This window comes from Eleutherodactylus coqui, chromosome 13 (assembly GCF_035609145.1).
Source record: "Eleutherodactylus coqui strain aEleCoq1 chromosome 13, aEleCoq1.hap1, whole genome shotgun sequence".
In the NCBI taxonomy this organism is placed as follows: Eukaryota; Metazoa; Chordata; class Amphibia; order Anura; family Eleutherodactylidae; genus Eleutherodactylus; species Eleutherodactylus coqui.
In genome coordinates this window covers 88,147,358-88,162,689 of record NC_089849.1, presented here as the reverse complement: position 1 = coordinate 88,162,689, position 15,332 = coordinate 88,147,358, and the positions used below count along the sequence as shown (strand labels likewise).

Sequence of the window (15,332 nt, the reverse complement as noted above, 5' to 3'; positions counted from 1 at the left end):
AACATGGTACTAGAGCCTCCATGCCCGCCCGTATCACATCTTGTATCCAACCTAGAGGCGGTACAACAAGGTACTAGAGCCTCCATGCCCGCCCGTATCACATCTTGTATCCCAGCTAGAGGCGGTACAACAGGGTACTAGAGCCTCTATGCCCGCCTGTATCACATCTTGTATCCAAGCTAGAGGCGGTACAACAGGGTACTAGAGCCTCTATTCCTGCCTGTATCACATCTTGTATCCAAGCTAGAGGCGGTACAACAGGGTACTAGAGCCTCTATGCCCGCCTGTATCACATCTTGTATCCAAGCTAGAGGCGGTACAACAGGGTACTAAAGTCTCCATGCCTGCCTGTATCACATCTTGTATCCAAGCTAGAGGCGGTACAACAGGGTACTAGAGCCTCCATGCCTGCCTGTATCACATCCTGTATCCAAGCTAGAGGCGGTACAACAGGGTACTAGAGCCTCCATGCCCGCCTGTATCACATCTTGTATCTAAGCTAGAGGCGGTACAACAGGGTACTGGAGTCTTCGTACAAGGCATCAGTTTTCCGCAATTAGGGTGGTTTCACACAGGCAAGAAAATCGTGCGATTTTCGCCTGATGCGATAGTCAGTAAAAAAGCAGATTATGAAACCAACGGTTTCCTTCCCATCTGTGATGTTTTCACTGATGTGATGTTGAGAGAACAAAAAATAACGGCTGCTCTATCTTTCTGCGATGTGCGATTCTTTTTATCTCCCAGGTTTCGCTATGGAGCCGCTCCTTTTTATCGCCTCGCAATGCAACAAGATTGTGTTGCGATGCAATTTTGATAATGGAAAGTCCTATTCATTTTCGCAATAAAAAATTGTACATTTTTTATCGCGCAATTTTATTGTGGCCGTCAGCACTGCGATGGGAGATTATTCTAAAAAAAAAGCATTGCTGGCAACCAAATATTGCAGACACAAAATAGGGGGTCGCCCGTGTGAAAGTCGCCTAAATGATCCTTTTACTCCGATATTGTAATCACTCACTTATAACAACGTTACAATCACACAGACAAAAGTGTCATCCCACAACTTCTGGGGGGGGTTACACTGTACGTGGTTATGGCGCCTCGGGTACATTTGCTGTATGCCTGTAGTCACATGGCACAAAAAATACACCTTTTAGTGGTGGCACCGTGAGACAATTATTATTATTACTCCAAGTTAAAACCTATAAGGAGAAAAAAATGTTATGTTAGAATTTTTTTTTTAATTCTAATTGAAGAATCGGTGCAAAAATATGGAACGCCTCACGAATTTGCGTGTCATCCTTGCGCAGGGGCCATGCTAATCTTCTCTGTATCGTTCCAATTTTAGTATATGTGCTGCCGAAGCAAGCACGATACTGCAGACAGCCCCGGCGGTATTTATGGTCCCGCGGGAGAGAAGTTCTTACATTGTGGAGAGATTACTTTTATAAATTAAAAATAATGTATCCTGCTGTGATATTTTACCTAATATGTCATGCCTGTAATAATAAAACCCATTAATATAGAGTATTTTGGCCAAACTGAAGAGCATTTTGTGACAATGTTATATGCAAATGAGAAGAAGCCGCAGTGCATGCTGGGAAGAATGCTGGTCTCGGAATACGGACCTTGTACCACAGAAGGCGCAGCTGGTGTGGAATGTACTGCGGATGACTGCAGCGTTCTGCTTCCATCAGGAGAGCAGCTGCTCACTGCTGCACCACTGGCTGACGGTCACATTAGGACGTGATTGCCGGCTCACGCCTACTGCTGCTGGACGTGGCGCTATAGCATTAGGGCTGGGCGTGCAGCAGTGCAGCGCCTTCTGCCCACCGGTCTGCCCTGGCCGGAGTACAGCGATGCGTGCCCTTACCTATCAGCTGACAAGTGTGCTCGGCCGCACACACATGGGATCTTACGCTTTATTAAAACCTTACCAAACTCTTATAAATAACCGACACAGACACCAATATTGGATAAATAAGGCCGCGGTGTTTATTAACGGGGTTACAAACATTTGGGGAGAAATATAACCAATAATAACCATAACACTTGCTGTAAACTCTGTTTTACAGACCCAAGTTTATTAACCAATCAATAACCATAACAGTTCATGTAAACTCTGTCTTACAGACACGAGTTTACCACCACCAAACTCTCCCCAAGTTTACCTGCCCACCCGCCTAATGCGGGCGACAATCCCCCACCAGGCCATGGCATCCACTAATGACATGGCCCCCCCAACACCCGCAGCCTCCTCAATTATCTACACAAATCCATAATAAAAATATCCAACGCAATCTCTGACAAGTATACTATAACATTCCTATGCAATCCTGGAACCAAACCTTCCATATCAGCATGTCTAAAAAGAAAACATCCACTCCTGGCATGAGCTCTACCACCAGGTCAACCCTTCTCCGAATTCTCTCACTATATACAGACCTTGGCAATGACCATAATAAACTAGGAACAATATCTGAAAAAAACTATCACTGTATCTGGAACCTTGTTTAATGCTCCACATCTCCCTTTCAATATCCCATGACATATCAATGTGTTCTCTTCTATGTCATTATCCCCTAAGTGTAAAATCAAAACATCTGGACAGGGCCCACGTGACACTCCAAACCCACGTGACACTCCAAACCCACGTGACTCTTTATACATCAGTTTAGCCATTAATCCACTCCACCTCATACCTCTGCTACCGCGCCAAAAAATTTCAAACTGTGATCTGTACAAACCCAAATTTTCAGAACAACAGTGATCCGCTGCCCTTCTCCAAGGCTAGTACACAAAGGAGGGTCCAACAATCCACACAATACTTTTCTTAACTCCTAAAATGAAAAAAGAATTAGTACACCATATAATTCAGGCGCATGTACAACTTAAACTGAGATGATCCCCATCTGTTTACTTTTTCTTCAATAAAACCGCACCTGTAAACCAATAAGCACCATTTTACATTAAAAGCAAGATAATGACTGTCCATCATCCCTGGCTCCCCGAAAACAAGACAGGGTCTTCTACTAATTTGCTCCACAAGATCTTACTTTGCCATGTATAACTGCCTAGCACTATTTACATTTACAGTTTTTTTTTTGTTTTTTTTTTTAATTAACTTCAACTAGGGCTTAATTTTGGAATAGGGCTTAAAGTTCAAGTGTCCAGAAAAATCCTGCTAGGGTTTATTTCCGGGTAGGTTTTATCACCGGAGAAACAGGGTACATGGATCAACAAAGAACCTGGTGCTTGCAGGCATAGCCACATAAACACCTGCAAATTCCTAAGCAAGCATATATTCTCATGAAAATGAGCAAACAAGCGAATTCATACCCCTTTACCCATTTCGTCTTTTTTTTTTTTTTATTTTATTATTATTATTATAAAGCTCCCATGGTTGGACAAATCCTTAAGGCCCCAAAGTCAGGTCTAAACAGCTGTACCTCATCTGCTGATCTACACACTTCAGGCAATACTTTCACCAACTTCCCTTGTAAGCTCAATGTGATAGCAGAGCGTTGATCAGCGGCATCAGCTACCGCCTTACAGCCTCTGATCAATCTCTCTACCTGAAAAACAATTAATAGGTACCAGATTATACCATCTTTGAAAGAAAGCCATACCCAACATTACCTTCCAAACTGAGCTATATGAGCGCTGCATCCTGAATGTTGGACTCTTCTTCCCTGAATTGCGCATCCGTAAACAAGACAATAAGATAGCAGCTGCATTAATCTCACACCGACCATCTCTAACATCAGTAAGAGGTTATATGTTAGACATAATCTGACTAGCATACGAATTAATTGGTGCTGACCGGCTCTTACCAACAATCACTCCATAATCATTATCCACTGATGTCAGCACCTCATGATAGCTCCTCCGCTTCCACAAGCTCCCATCACCAGGCTGACTGACCATTAAAGTCAAAGATACCAACCATAGCACTAAATGCTGCTTTAGCTCCCTTGACATCCGCGCATGCGATGTATGGGACTTCCAACCGCATATCACCACACATGACCTGCGGGAATACCTGCGACCAATAATAATCACCTGTGAAGCCAAACAGGACTGATCTGCTAACGGCTGCAACTCCCTCCATGTATTCGTCCTTCATACATAATGTCTGACTAATTAAACCCATAAACTATACACCCCTGACATTGGCAATTAGAAAAACCATCACAATGCTATCAATTAAATAGCTAAAAACTCCAACCGAGTACACGGCCATACAATTTTCCCGTTCGCCAGCGGCACCCCAAAATCCTCCATCCTGGCCACATGCCCTCTAAAACTTGTGCATACCCTCATTACCATGATGCCCCATAAACAACAACCATCTATGTAGTGTATTACACCAACATCAGGGCATTCCTTCCTCACACCTACTGTAACAATGAGGATAGTCCTAAATAATAGTGGGATGCCTTAGATCCCATCGGTAACGCCAAACCGGAAACCAAAGAATTAACACCCCAACCAATAAGAAGTTATCCGAATACTGCATCACATGACCGAAGGGCCATAATAAAGCCAATGTAGTCACATGATGCATATCTTACTGCCAGCAGCTCAGGAGCGCCTCAGCATTCAGAGAAGACTGCTTGTGGGTAAGATAGATGATAAATCACTGAGCGGAGATAGACTCCTTCTGTGGCATCAGCCTCAGGGCGAGCACCCACTGGCGTTTGCGTTTTCCGCGGGAAAAAAACGCAGCGTTTTCGCCGCGTTCCCCGCGTTTTTTCCGCCCGTTTTCCGCGGCGTTTTTCGCGGCGTTTTCGCGGCTTTTCCATTAATTTCCATGGAGAAAAATAAGGACACATATGCAACTGACAGCTCCTATGTTAAAAACGCAAACGCAATGCAAAAAAACCGCCAGTGGACAGGAACACATGTTATCTCTATGCCTGTGCAGGAAAAACGCAAAACGCAAAACGCAGGTAAAAAAACGCCAGTGGGTGCTCGCCCTTAGGGCGCCCACCCACTGGCGATTTTTTTTTCTTTGCGTTTTGCGTTTTTCCTGCAGAGCAATTAGAATTGAATGTACTCCTGTCCACTGGCGTTTTGCGTTGCGTTGCGTTGCGTTTTTTAACATAGGAACTGTCAGTTGCATATGTGTCCTTATTTTTCTCCTAATGCACCCATGAAAGTCAATGGAAATTAACGGAAAAGCCGCGAAAATGCGGCAAAAAACGCCGCGAAAACGCGGCGTTTTTCACGCACGAAAATCGCAAACGCCAGTGGGTGGGCGCCCTTAAAGGGGACAACCTCAAATTGAAAATAAAGGGGGGGATCAAAATGACCGGCAACTCTGCCCTCAGCTATGTTCTTAGCAATTTAGCTAGATCAGGATCATAAACAACTGAAATTAACTTATTAACCCCTTCACAGCTGAGTCCCTTTAACTCATGCACATATAGGCCATACTGGGAGCCTTCTTTAATGAGCCGGGCCTACTTCCAATATGGTGGCCTCACTCTAGTCCTGCCCTATTGCAGGAAACTCTATTTCCTGGATGCAAGGAATTTGTACTGATTTCTGACTAAAACAACCATAAATGGATGAGAGCGGCACAATATGAGCCCTTATGGCAGTACCCACAGCTCTTACCTCAGTACCCACAGCTCTTACCTCAGTACCCACAGCTCTTACCTCAGTACCCACAGCTCTTACCTCAGTACCCACAGCTCTTACCTCCGTACCCACAGCTCTTATCTCAGTACCCACAGCTCTTACCTCCGTACCCACAGCTCTTATCTCAGTACCCACAGCTCTTACCTCAGTACCCACAGCTCTTACCTCAGTACCCACAGCTCTTACCTCAGTACCCACAGCTTACCTCAGTACCCACAGCTCTTATCTCAGTACCCACAGCTCTTACCTCAGTACCCACAGCTCTTACCTCAGTACCCACAGCTCTTACCTCAGTACCCACAGCTCTTACCTCAGTACCCACAGCTCTTATCTCAGTACCCACAGCTCTTACCTCCGTACCCACAGCTCTTATCTCAGTACCCACAGCTCTTACCTCAGTACCCACAGCTCTTACCTCAGTACCCACAGCTCTTACCTCAGTACCCACAGCTCTTACCTCAGTACCCACAGCTCTTATCTCAGTACCCACAGCTCTTACCTCAGTACCCACAGCTCTTACCTCAGTACCCACAGATCTTACATCAGTACCCACACCTCTTACATCAGTGCCCACAGCTCTTACCTCAGTACCCACAGCTCTTACCTCAGTACCCACAGCTCTTATCTCAGTACCCACAGCTCTTACCTCAGTACCCACAGCTCTTACCTCAGTACCCACAGCTCTTACCTCAGTACCCACAGCTTACCTCAGTACCCACAGCTCTTATCTCAGTACCCACAGCTCTTACCTCAGTACCCACAGCTCTTACCTCAGTACCCACAGCTCTTACCTCAGTACCCACAGCTCTTACCTCAGTACCCACAGCTCTTACCTCAGTACCCACAGCTCTTACCTCAGTACCCACACGGCTCCATTACCTCGATCCCATAAATGTAACCACACACCAAGGTAGTGAGGCGCCCCAAGGATGTCTAACAACCACCTAACTAGTTACACCGAGGTGACACAAACACCCCGGTAACCATCATTAACCGTCTCTGTTCCTCCGGTCATCATTAGATTCTGATTATTTTTATAAGAAAGTAACAGTTATAAAACAACAAGTAATTATAAACCAGATCTGATTAACAGCAGCAGCCGCCTCAACCACAGACTGCGGGCAGCCGTTACCTCAGAGCTGATAGGTGACCAGTTATCTCACCGCTGACTGCCTGCATGCAGTGGTTACCTCAGAGCTGATAGCTGACCAGTTATCTCACAGCTGACTGCCTGCATGCAGTGGTTACCTCAGAGCTGATAGGTGACCAGTTATCTCACCGCTGACTGCCTGCATGCAGTGGTTACCTCAGAGCTGATAGCTGACCAGTTATCTCACCGCTGACTGCCTGCATGCAGTGGTTACCTCAGAGCTGATAGCTGACCAGTTATCTCACAGCTGACTGCCTGCATGCAGTGGTTACCTCACAGCTGATAGCTGACCAGTTATCTCACCGCTGACTGCCTGCATGCAGTGGTTACCTCACAGCTGATAGGTGACCAGTTATCTCACAGCTGACTGCCTGCATGCAGTAGTTACCTCAGAGCTGATAGCTGACCAGTTATCTCACAGCTGACTGCCTGCATGCAGTGGTTACCTCACAGCTGATAGGTGACCAGTTATCTCACAGCTGACTGCCTGCATGCAGTGGTTACCTCAGAGCTGATAGCTGACCAGTTATCTCACAGCTGACTGCCTGCATGCAGTGGTTACCTCAGAGCTGATAGGTGACCAGTTATCTCACCGCTGACTGCCTGCACGCAGTAGTTACCTCAGAGCTGATAGGTGACCAGTTATCTCACAGCTGACTGCCTGCATGCAGTAGTTACCTCAGAGCTGATAGCTGACCAGTTATCTCACAGCTGACTGCCTGCATGCAGTGGTTACCTCACAGCTGATAGCTGACCAGTTATCTCACCGCTGACAGATACCAAGCAGTGGTTACCTCACAGCTGATAGGTGACCAGTTATCTCACAGCTGACTGCCTGCATGCAGTGGTTACCTCACAGCTGATAGCTGACCAGTTATCTCACAGCTGACTGCCTGCATGCAGTGGTTACCTCACAGCTGATAGCTGACCAGTTATCTCACAGCTGACTGCCTGCATGCAGTAGTTACCTCAGAGCTGATAGCTGACCAGTTATCTCACAGCTGACTGCCTGCATGCAGTGGTTACCTCACAGCTGATAGCTGACCAGTTATCTCACAGCTGACTGCCTGCACGCAGTAGTTACCTCAGAGCTGATAGCTGACCAGTTATCTCACCGCTGACTGCCTGCATGCAGTAGTTACCTCAGAGCTGATAGCTGACCAGTTATCTCACAGCTGACTGCCTGCATGCAGTGGTTACCTCACAGCTGATAGCTGACCAGTTATCTCACAGCTGACTGCCTGCATGCAGTGCTTACCTCACAGCTGATAGCTGACCAGTTATCTCACAGCTGACTGCCTGCATGCAGTGGTTACCTCAGAGCTGATAGCTGACCAGTTATCTCACAGCTGACTGCCTGCATGCAGTGGTTACCTCAGAGCTGATAGCTGACCAGTTATCTCACTGCTGACTGCCTGCATGCAGTGGTTACCTCAGAGCTGATAGGTGACCAGTTATCTCACCGCTGACTGCCTGCATGCAGTGGTTACCTCAGAGCTGATAGCTGACCAGTTATCTCACCGCTGACAGATACCAAGCAGTAGTTACCTCAGAGCTGATAGCTGACCAGTTATCTCACCGCTGACTGCCTGCATGCAGTAGTTACCTCAGAGCTGATAGCTGACCAGTTATCTCACAGCTGACTGCCTGCATGCAGTGGTTACCTCACAGCTGATAGCTGACCAGTTATCTCACAGCTGACTGCCTGTATGCAGTGGTTACCTCACAGCTGATAGCTGACCAGTTATCTCACCGCTGACTGCCTGCATGCAGTAGTTACCTCAGAGCTGATAGCTGACCAGTTATCTCACAGCTGACTGCCTGCATGCAGTGGTTACCTCACAGCTGATAAGTGACCAGTTATCTCACGTCTGACTGCCTGCATGCAGTAGTTACCTCAGAGCTGATAGCTGACCAGTTATCTCACCGCTGACTGCCTGCATGCAGTAGTTACCTCAGAGCTGATAGCTGACCAGTTATCTCACCGCTGACTGCCTGCATGCAGTGGTTACCTCACAGCTGATAGCTGACCAGTTATCTCACAGCTGACTGCCTGTATGCAGTGGTTACCTCAGAGCTGACAGCTGACCAGTTATCTCACCGCTGACAGATACCAAGCAGTGGTTAGAGCTGACAGTCTGCATGCAGTGGTCACCTCAGAGCTCAGTTACCTCAGAGCTCAACAGCCTAGTAAGGGTTATCACTAACACATTTAAAACTGACCAATCTACCTTAGGGGGCGCTCACACGACGGCCCCGATGCCCAGCACCCTGTAAGCCAAAGCCAGGAGCAGAGAGGAAGCATAATGGAAAGATTCCCATGTCCTCCCCATAATAGACCCGCTCCTGGCTCCGGCCCGCCAAAAACTGAACACAAAAACCGCCGTGCGAAATCACTCCCAACTGGTACACAAGCTAAACCCTTCTATACACAGGTGCCAGTGACCAGGGGTACCACCTGGTAACCGGGGGTCTCACCACTTGTACAGCTTCACCTGTACCCTGCCATTACAGCAGCACAGTACTTGGCAGAGGGACCGTCGCCATCTTGTCGAGCTTCACCCGTACCCTGCACGCACAGCAGTACAGAACTTGGTGTTGGCATCTGGTGGCACTGTTCCTGCTGGCGTTGGCATCTGCTGGGCACTGTTCCCGCTGCCAGGTTTCAGTCGCCTCCGATCGGATGAAGGTAAAGGCAGCCTCTGCGTTTGCTTCGCTGGTAATTTTCTACTGACAAGTCCTCCTCAGATACAAGCGTTCACACAATGTCCTCTGCAGCTCCTCCTGGCCGGCACTGCTGACAAGTTCTAAGCTGAAGCGCAGGGGATTCCAGACATCTGTGAAACTGTTCCTAACTGACCACTTCATCCTCGCTGACGATCAGGCGCTGCAGAAAGTCCTTCATCTTCACAGAGGATCTGAAGCTGTGACAGGAATTGTGAGGGGAGCTGACAGGAACAGGGAGCTGTCACCGGGATGCTGCTTCCTTTCCAGCTGATGATGGCCCACATCTCTGCACCTCCATATATCACTGCTGCTCCTCTCAGCTTATTCCTCTGGACCAATCACCAGCCACTATCAGGCCACCAGATTCTGCCTGACAACCACAGGCATTTCCCGCCATTTTTCTTCAGCCAATCATGTGCTGCTGCCAACCAGTCCATCACTGGGCAGAACTCACTCTCTTCCATCTCATCTGACCCAGTAATGACCTTTGTAACATATCATGGTTAACCAGAAAACCTTCTCCATAGAAGGTGACATATCATCCATCCATCATGTATATAAAGCTCCCAGATCCCATGAGGCTTTCCCTCCTAACTGTCCCTCAAGCCTTACAAGGGGGTCACAGGAATGTCCCACAACATTGTCACACTTCCGTGGCTGCCAGGTCAAATTTATCACCAAGATAACATGTATGGGACCATCTGGGAGACCAACTTCTACAACCTACAACTTTGCATGATCTAAAGGTTCAGTTACATAGCAAATATGGAGCAATATGCCACAGGATACCATACAGAACCTGTATGCCGCCATGCCCGCCAGTATCACATCTGGTATACAAACTAGAGGCAGTGCAACAGGGTACTAGAGCCTCCATGCCCACCCGTATCACATCTGGTATCCAAGCTAGAGGCAGTACAACAGGGTACTAGAGACTCCATGCCTGTCTGTATCACATCTTGTATCCAAGCTAGAGGCGGTACAACAGGGTACTAGAGCCTCCATGCCCGCCCGTATCACATCTTGTATCCAAGCTAGAGGCGGTACAACAGGGTACTAGAGCCTCCATGTCCGCCTGTATCACATCTTGTATCCAAGCTAGAGGCGGTACAACAGGGTACTAGAGCCTTCATGCCCGCCCGTATCACATCTTGTATCCAAGCTAGAGGCGGTACAACAGGGTACTAGAGCCTTCATGCCCGCCCGTATCACATCTTGTATCCAAGCTAGAGGCGGTACAACAGGGTACTAGAGCCTCCATGCCCGCCTGTATCACATCTTGTATCCAAGCTACAGGTGGTACAACAGGGTACTAGAGCCTCCATGCCCGCCTGTATCACATCTTGTATCCAAGCTAGAGGCGGTACAACAGGGTACTAGAGCCTCCATGCCCGTCTGTATCACATCTTGTATCCAAGCTAGAGGCGGTACAACAGGGTACTAGAGCCTCCATGCCCACCTGTATCACATCTTGTATCCAAGCTAGAGGCGGCACAACAGGGTACTAGAGCCTCCATGCCGGCCTGTATCACATCTTGTATCCAAGCTAGAGGCAGTACAACAGGGTACTAGAGCCTACATGCCCGCCCGTATCACATCTTGTATCCAAGCTAGAGACGGTACAACAGGGTACTAGAGCCTCCATGCCCGCCCGTATCACATCTTGTATCCAAGCTAGAGGCAGTACAACAGGGTACTAGAGCCTCCATGCCCGCCTGTATCACATCTTGCATCCAAACTAGAGGCAGTGCAACAGGGTACTAGAGCCTCCATGCCCACCCGTATCACATCTGGTATCCAAGCTAGAGGCAGTGCAACAGGGTACTAGAGCCTCCATGCCCACCCAAATCACATCTTGTATCCAAGCTACAGGCGGTACAACAGGGTACTAGAGCCTCCATGCCTGCCTGTATCACATCTTGTATCCAAGCTAGAGGTGGTACAACAGGGTACTAGAGCCTCCATGCCTGTCTGTATCACATCTTGTATCCAAGCTAGAGGCAGTGCAACAGGGTACTAGAGCCTCCATGCCCAACTGTATCACATCTTGTATCCAAGCTAGAGGTGGTATCACAGGGTACTAGAGCCTCCATGCCCACCCGTATCACATCTGGTATCCAAGCTAGAGGCAGTGCAACAGGGTACTAGAGCCTCCATGCCCACCCAAATCACATCTTGTATCCAAGCTACAGGCGGTACAACAGGGTACTAGAGCCTCCATGCCCGCCTGTATCACATCTTGTATCCAAGCTAGAGGCGGTACAACAGGGTACTAGAGCCTCCATGCCCGTCTGTATCACATCTTGTATCCAAGCTAGAGGCGGTACAACAGGGTACTAGAGCCTCCATGCCCGCCCGTGTCACATCTTGTATCCAAGCTAGAGACGGTACAACAGGGTATTAGAGCCTCCATGCCCGCCCGCATCACATCTTGTATCCAAGCTAGAGGCAGTACAACAGGGTACTAGAGCCTCCATGCCCGCCCGTATCACATCTTGTATCCAAGCTAGAGACGGTACAACAGGGTACTAGAGCCTCCATGCCCGCCCGTATCACATCTTGTATCCAAGCTAGAGGCGGTACAACAGGGTACTAGAGCCTCCATGCCCGTCTGTATCACATCTTGCATCCAAACTAGAGGCAGTGCAACAGGGTACTAGAGCCTCCATGCCCACCCGTATCACATCTGGTATCCAAGCTAGAGGCAGTGCAACAGGGTACTAGAGCCTCCATGCCCACCCAAATCACATCTTGTATCCAAGCTACAGGCGGTACAACAGGGTACTAGAGCCTCCATGCCTGCCTGTATCACATCTTGTATCCAAGCTAGAGGTGGTACAACAGGGTACTAGAGCCTCCATGCCTGTCTGTATCACATCTTGTATCCAAGCTAGAGGCAGTGCAACAGGGTACTAGAGCCTCCATGCCCACCCGTATCACATCTGGTATCCAAGCTAGAGGCAGTGCAACAGGGTACTAGAGCCTCCATGCCCACCCAAATCACATCTTGTATCCAAGCTACAGGCGGTACAACAGGGTACTAGAGCCTCCATGCCTGCCTGTATCACATCTTGTATCCAAGCTAGAGGTGGTACAACAGGGTACTAGAGCCTCCATGCCAGCCTGTATCACATCTTGTATCCAAGCTAGAGGTGGTACAACAGGGTACTAGAGCCTCCATGCCTGCCTGTATCACATCTTGTATCCAAGCTAGAGGTGGTACAACAGGGTACTAGAGCCTCCATGCCTGTCTGTATCACATCTTGTATCCAAGCTAGAGGCAGTACAACAGGATACTAGAGCATCCATGCCCACCTGTATCACATCTTGTATCCAAGCTAGAGGTGGTACAACAGAGTACTAGAGCCTCCATGCCCGCCTGTATCACATCTTGTATCCAAGCTAGAGGCGGTACAACAGGGTACTAGAGCCTCCATGCCCGCCCGTATCACATCTTGTATCCAAGCTAGAGGCGGTACAACAGGGTACTAGAGCCTCCATGCCCGCCTGTATCACATCTTGTATCCAAGCTAGAGGCAGTACAACAGGGTACTAGAGCCTCCATGCCCGCCCGTATCACATCTTGTATCCAAGCTAGAGGCGGTACAACAGGGTACTAGAGCCTCCATGCCCGCCTGTATCACATCTTGTATCCAACCTAGAGGCGGTACAACAGGGTACTAGAGCCTCCATGCCTGTCTGTATCACATCTTGTATCCAAGCTAGAGGCGGTACAACAGGGTACTAGAGCCTCCATGCCCACCTGTATCACATCTTGTATCCAAGCTAGAGGCGGCACAACAGGGTACTAGAGCCTCCATGCCGGCCTGTATCACATCTTGTATCCAAGCTAGAGGCGGTACAACAGGGTACTAGAGCCTCCATGCCCGCCCATATCACATCTTGTATCCAAGCTACAGGTGGTACAACAGGGTACTAGAGCCTCCATGCCTGTCTGTATCACATCTTGTATCCAAGCTAGAGGCAGTACAACAGTGTACTAGAGCCTCCATGCCCGCCCGTATCACATCTTGTATCCAAGCTAGAGGCGGTACAACAGGGTACTAGAGCCTCCATGCCCGCCCGTATCACATCTTGTATCCAAGCTAGAGGCGGTACAACAGGGTACTAGAGCCTCCATGCCCGCCTGTATCACATCTTGTATCCAAGCTAGAGGCAGTACAACAGGGTACTAGAGCCTCCATGCCTGTCTGTATCACATCTTGTATCCAAGCTAGAGGTGGTACAACAGGGTATTAGAGCCTCCATGCCTGTCTATATCACATCTTGTATCCAAGCTAGAGGCGGTACAACAGGGTACTAGAGCCTCCATGCCCAACTGTATCACATCTAGTATCCAAGCTAGAGGCGGTACAACAGGGTACTAGAGCCTCCATGCCCGCCCGTATCACATCTTGTATCCAACCTAGAGGCGGTACAACAGGGTACTAGAGCCTCCATGCCCGCCCGTATCACATCTTGTATCCAAGCTTGAGGCGGTACAACAGGGTACTAGAGCCTCCATGCCCGCCTGTATCACATCTTGTATCCAAGCTAGAGGCAGTACAACAGGATACTAGAGCATCCATGCCCACCTGTATCACATCTTGTATCCAAGCTAGAGGCGGTACAACAGGGTACTAGAGCCTCCATGCCTGCCTGTATCACATCTTGTATCCAAGCTAGAGGTGGTACAACAGGGTACTAGAGCCTCCATGCCTGTCTGTATCACATCTTGTATCCAAGCTAGAGGCAGTACAACAGGGTACTAGAGCCTCCATGCCTGCCTGTATCACATCTTGTATCCAAGCTAGAGGCAGTACAACAGTGTACTAGAGCCTCCATGCCCGCCCGTATCACATCTTGTATCCAAGCTAGAGGCGGTACAACAGGGTACTAGAGCCTCCATGCCCGCCTGTATCACATCTTGTATCCACGTTAGAGGCGGTACAACAGGGTACTAGAGCCTCCATGCCTGTCTGTATCACATCTTGTATCCAAGCTAGAGGTGGTACAACAGGGTATTAGAGCCTCCATGCCTGTCTATATCACATCTTGTATCCAAGCTAGAGGCGGTACAACAGGGCACTAGAGCCTCCATGCCCACCTGTATCACATCTTGTATCCAAGCTAGAGGCGGTACAAAAGGGTACTAGAGCCTCCATGCCCGCCCGTATCACATCTTGTATCCAAGCTAGAGGCGGTACAACAGGGTACTAGAGCCTCCATGCCCGCCTGTATCACATCTTGTATCCAAACTAGAGGCAGTACAACAGGGTACTAGAGCCTCCATGCCTGTCTGTATCACATCTTGTATCCAAGCTAGAGGTGGTACAACAGGGTATTAGAGCCTCCATGCCTGTCTATATCACATCTTGTATCCAAGCTAGAGGCGGTACAACAGGGTACTAGAGCCTCCATGCCCACCTGTATCACATCTTGTATCCAAGCTAGAGGCGGTACAACAGGGTACTAGAGCCTCCATGCCCACCCGTATCACATCTTGTATCCAACCTAGAGGCGGTACAACAGGGTACTAGAGCCTCCATGCCCGCCCGTATCACATCTTGTATCCCAGCTAGAGGCGGTACAACAGGGTACTAGAGCCTCTATGCCCGCCTGTATCACATCTTGTATCCAAGCTAGAGGCGGTACAACAGGGTACTAGAGCCTCCATGCCCGCCTGTATCACATCTTGTATCCAAGCTAGAGGCGGTACAACAGGGTACTAGAGCCTCCATGCCCGCCCGTATCACATCTTCTATCCAAGCTTGAGGCGGTACAACAGGGTACTAGAGCCTCTATGCCT

General features: G+C 48.8%; 1 non-coding gene across 1 annotated transcript; it reads right to left on the bottom strand.

The window, feature by feature from the left end:
• Positions 1 to 1,265: 1,265 nt before the first annotated feature.
• On the bottom strand, positions 1,266 to 1,372 carry LOC136588832 (U6 spliceosomal RNA). The gene has a single exon (XR_010787640.1). It is a non-coding gene; the product is annotated as a U6 spliceosomal RNA (small nuclear RNA).
• Between the last annotated feature and the right edge of the window lie 13,960 nt (positions 1,373 to 15,332).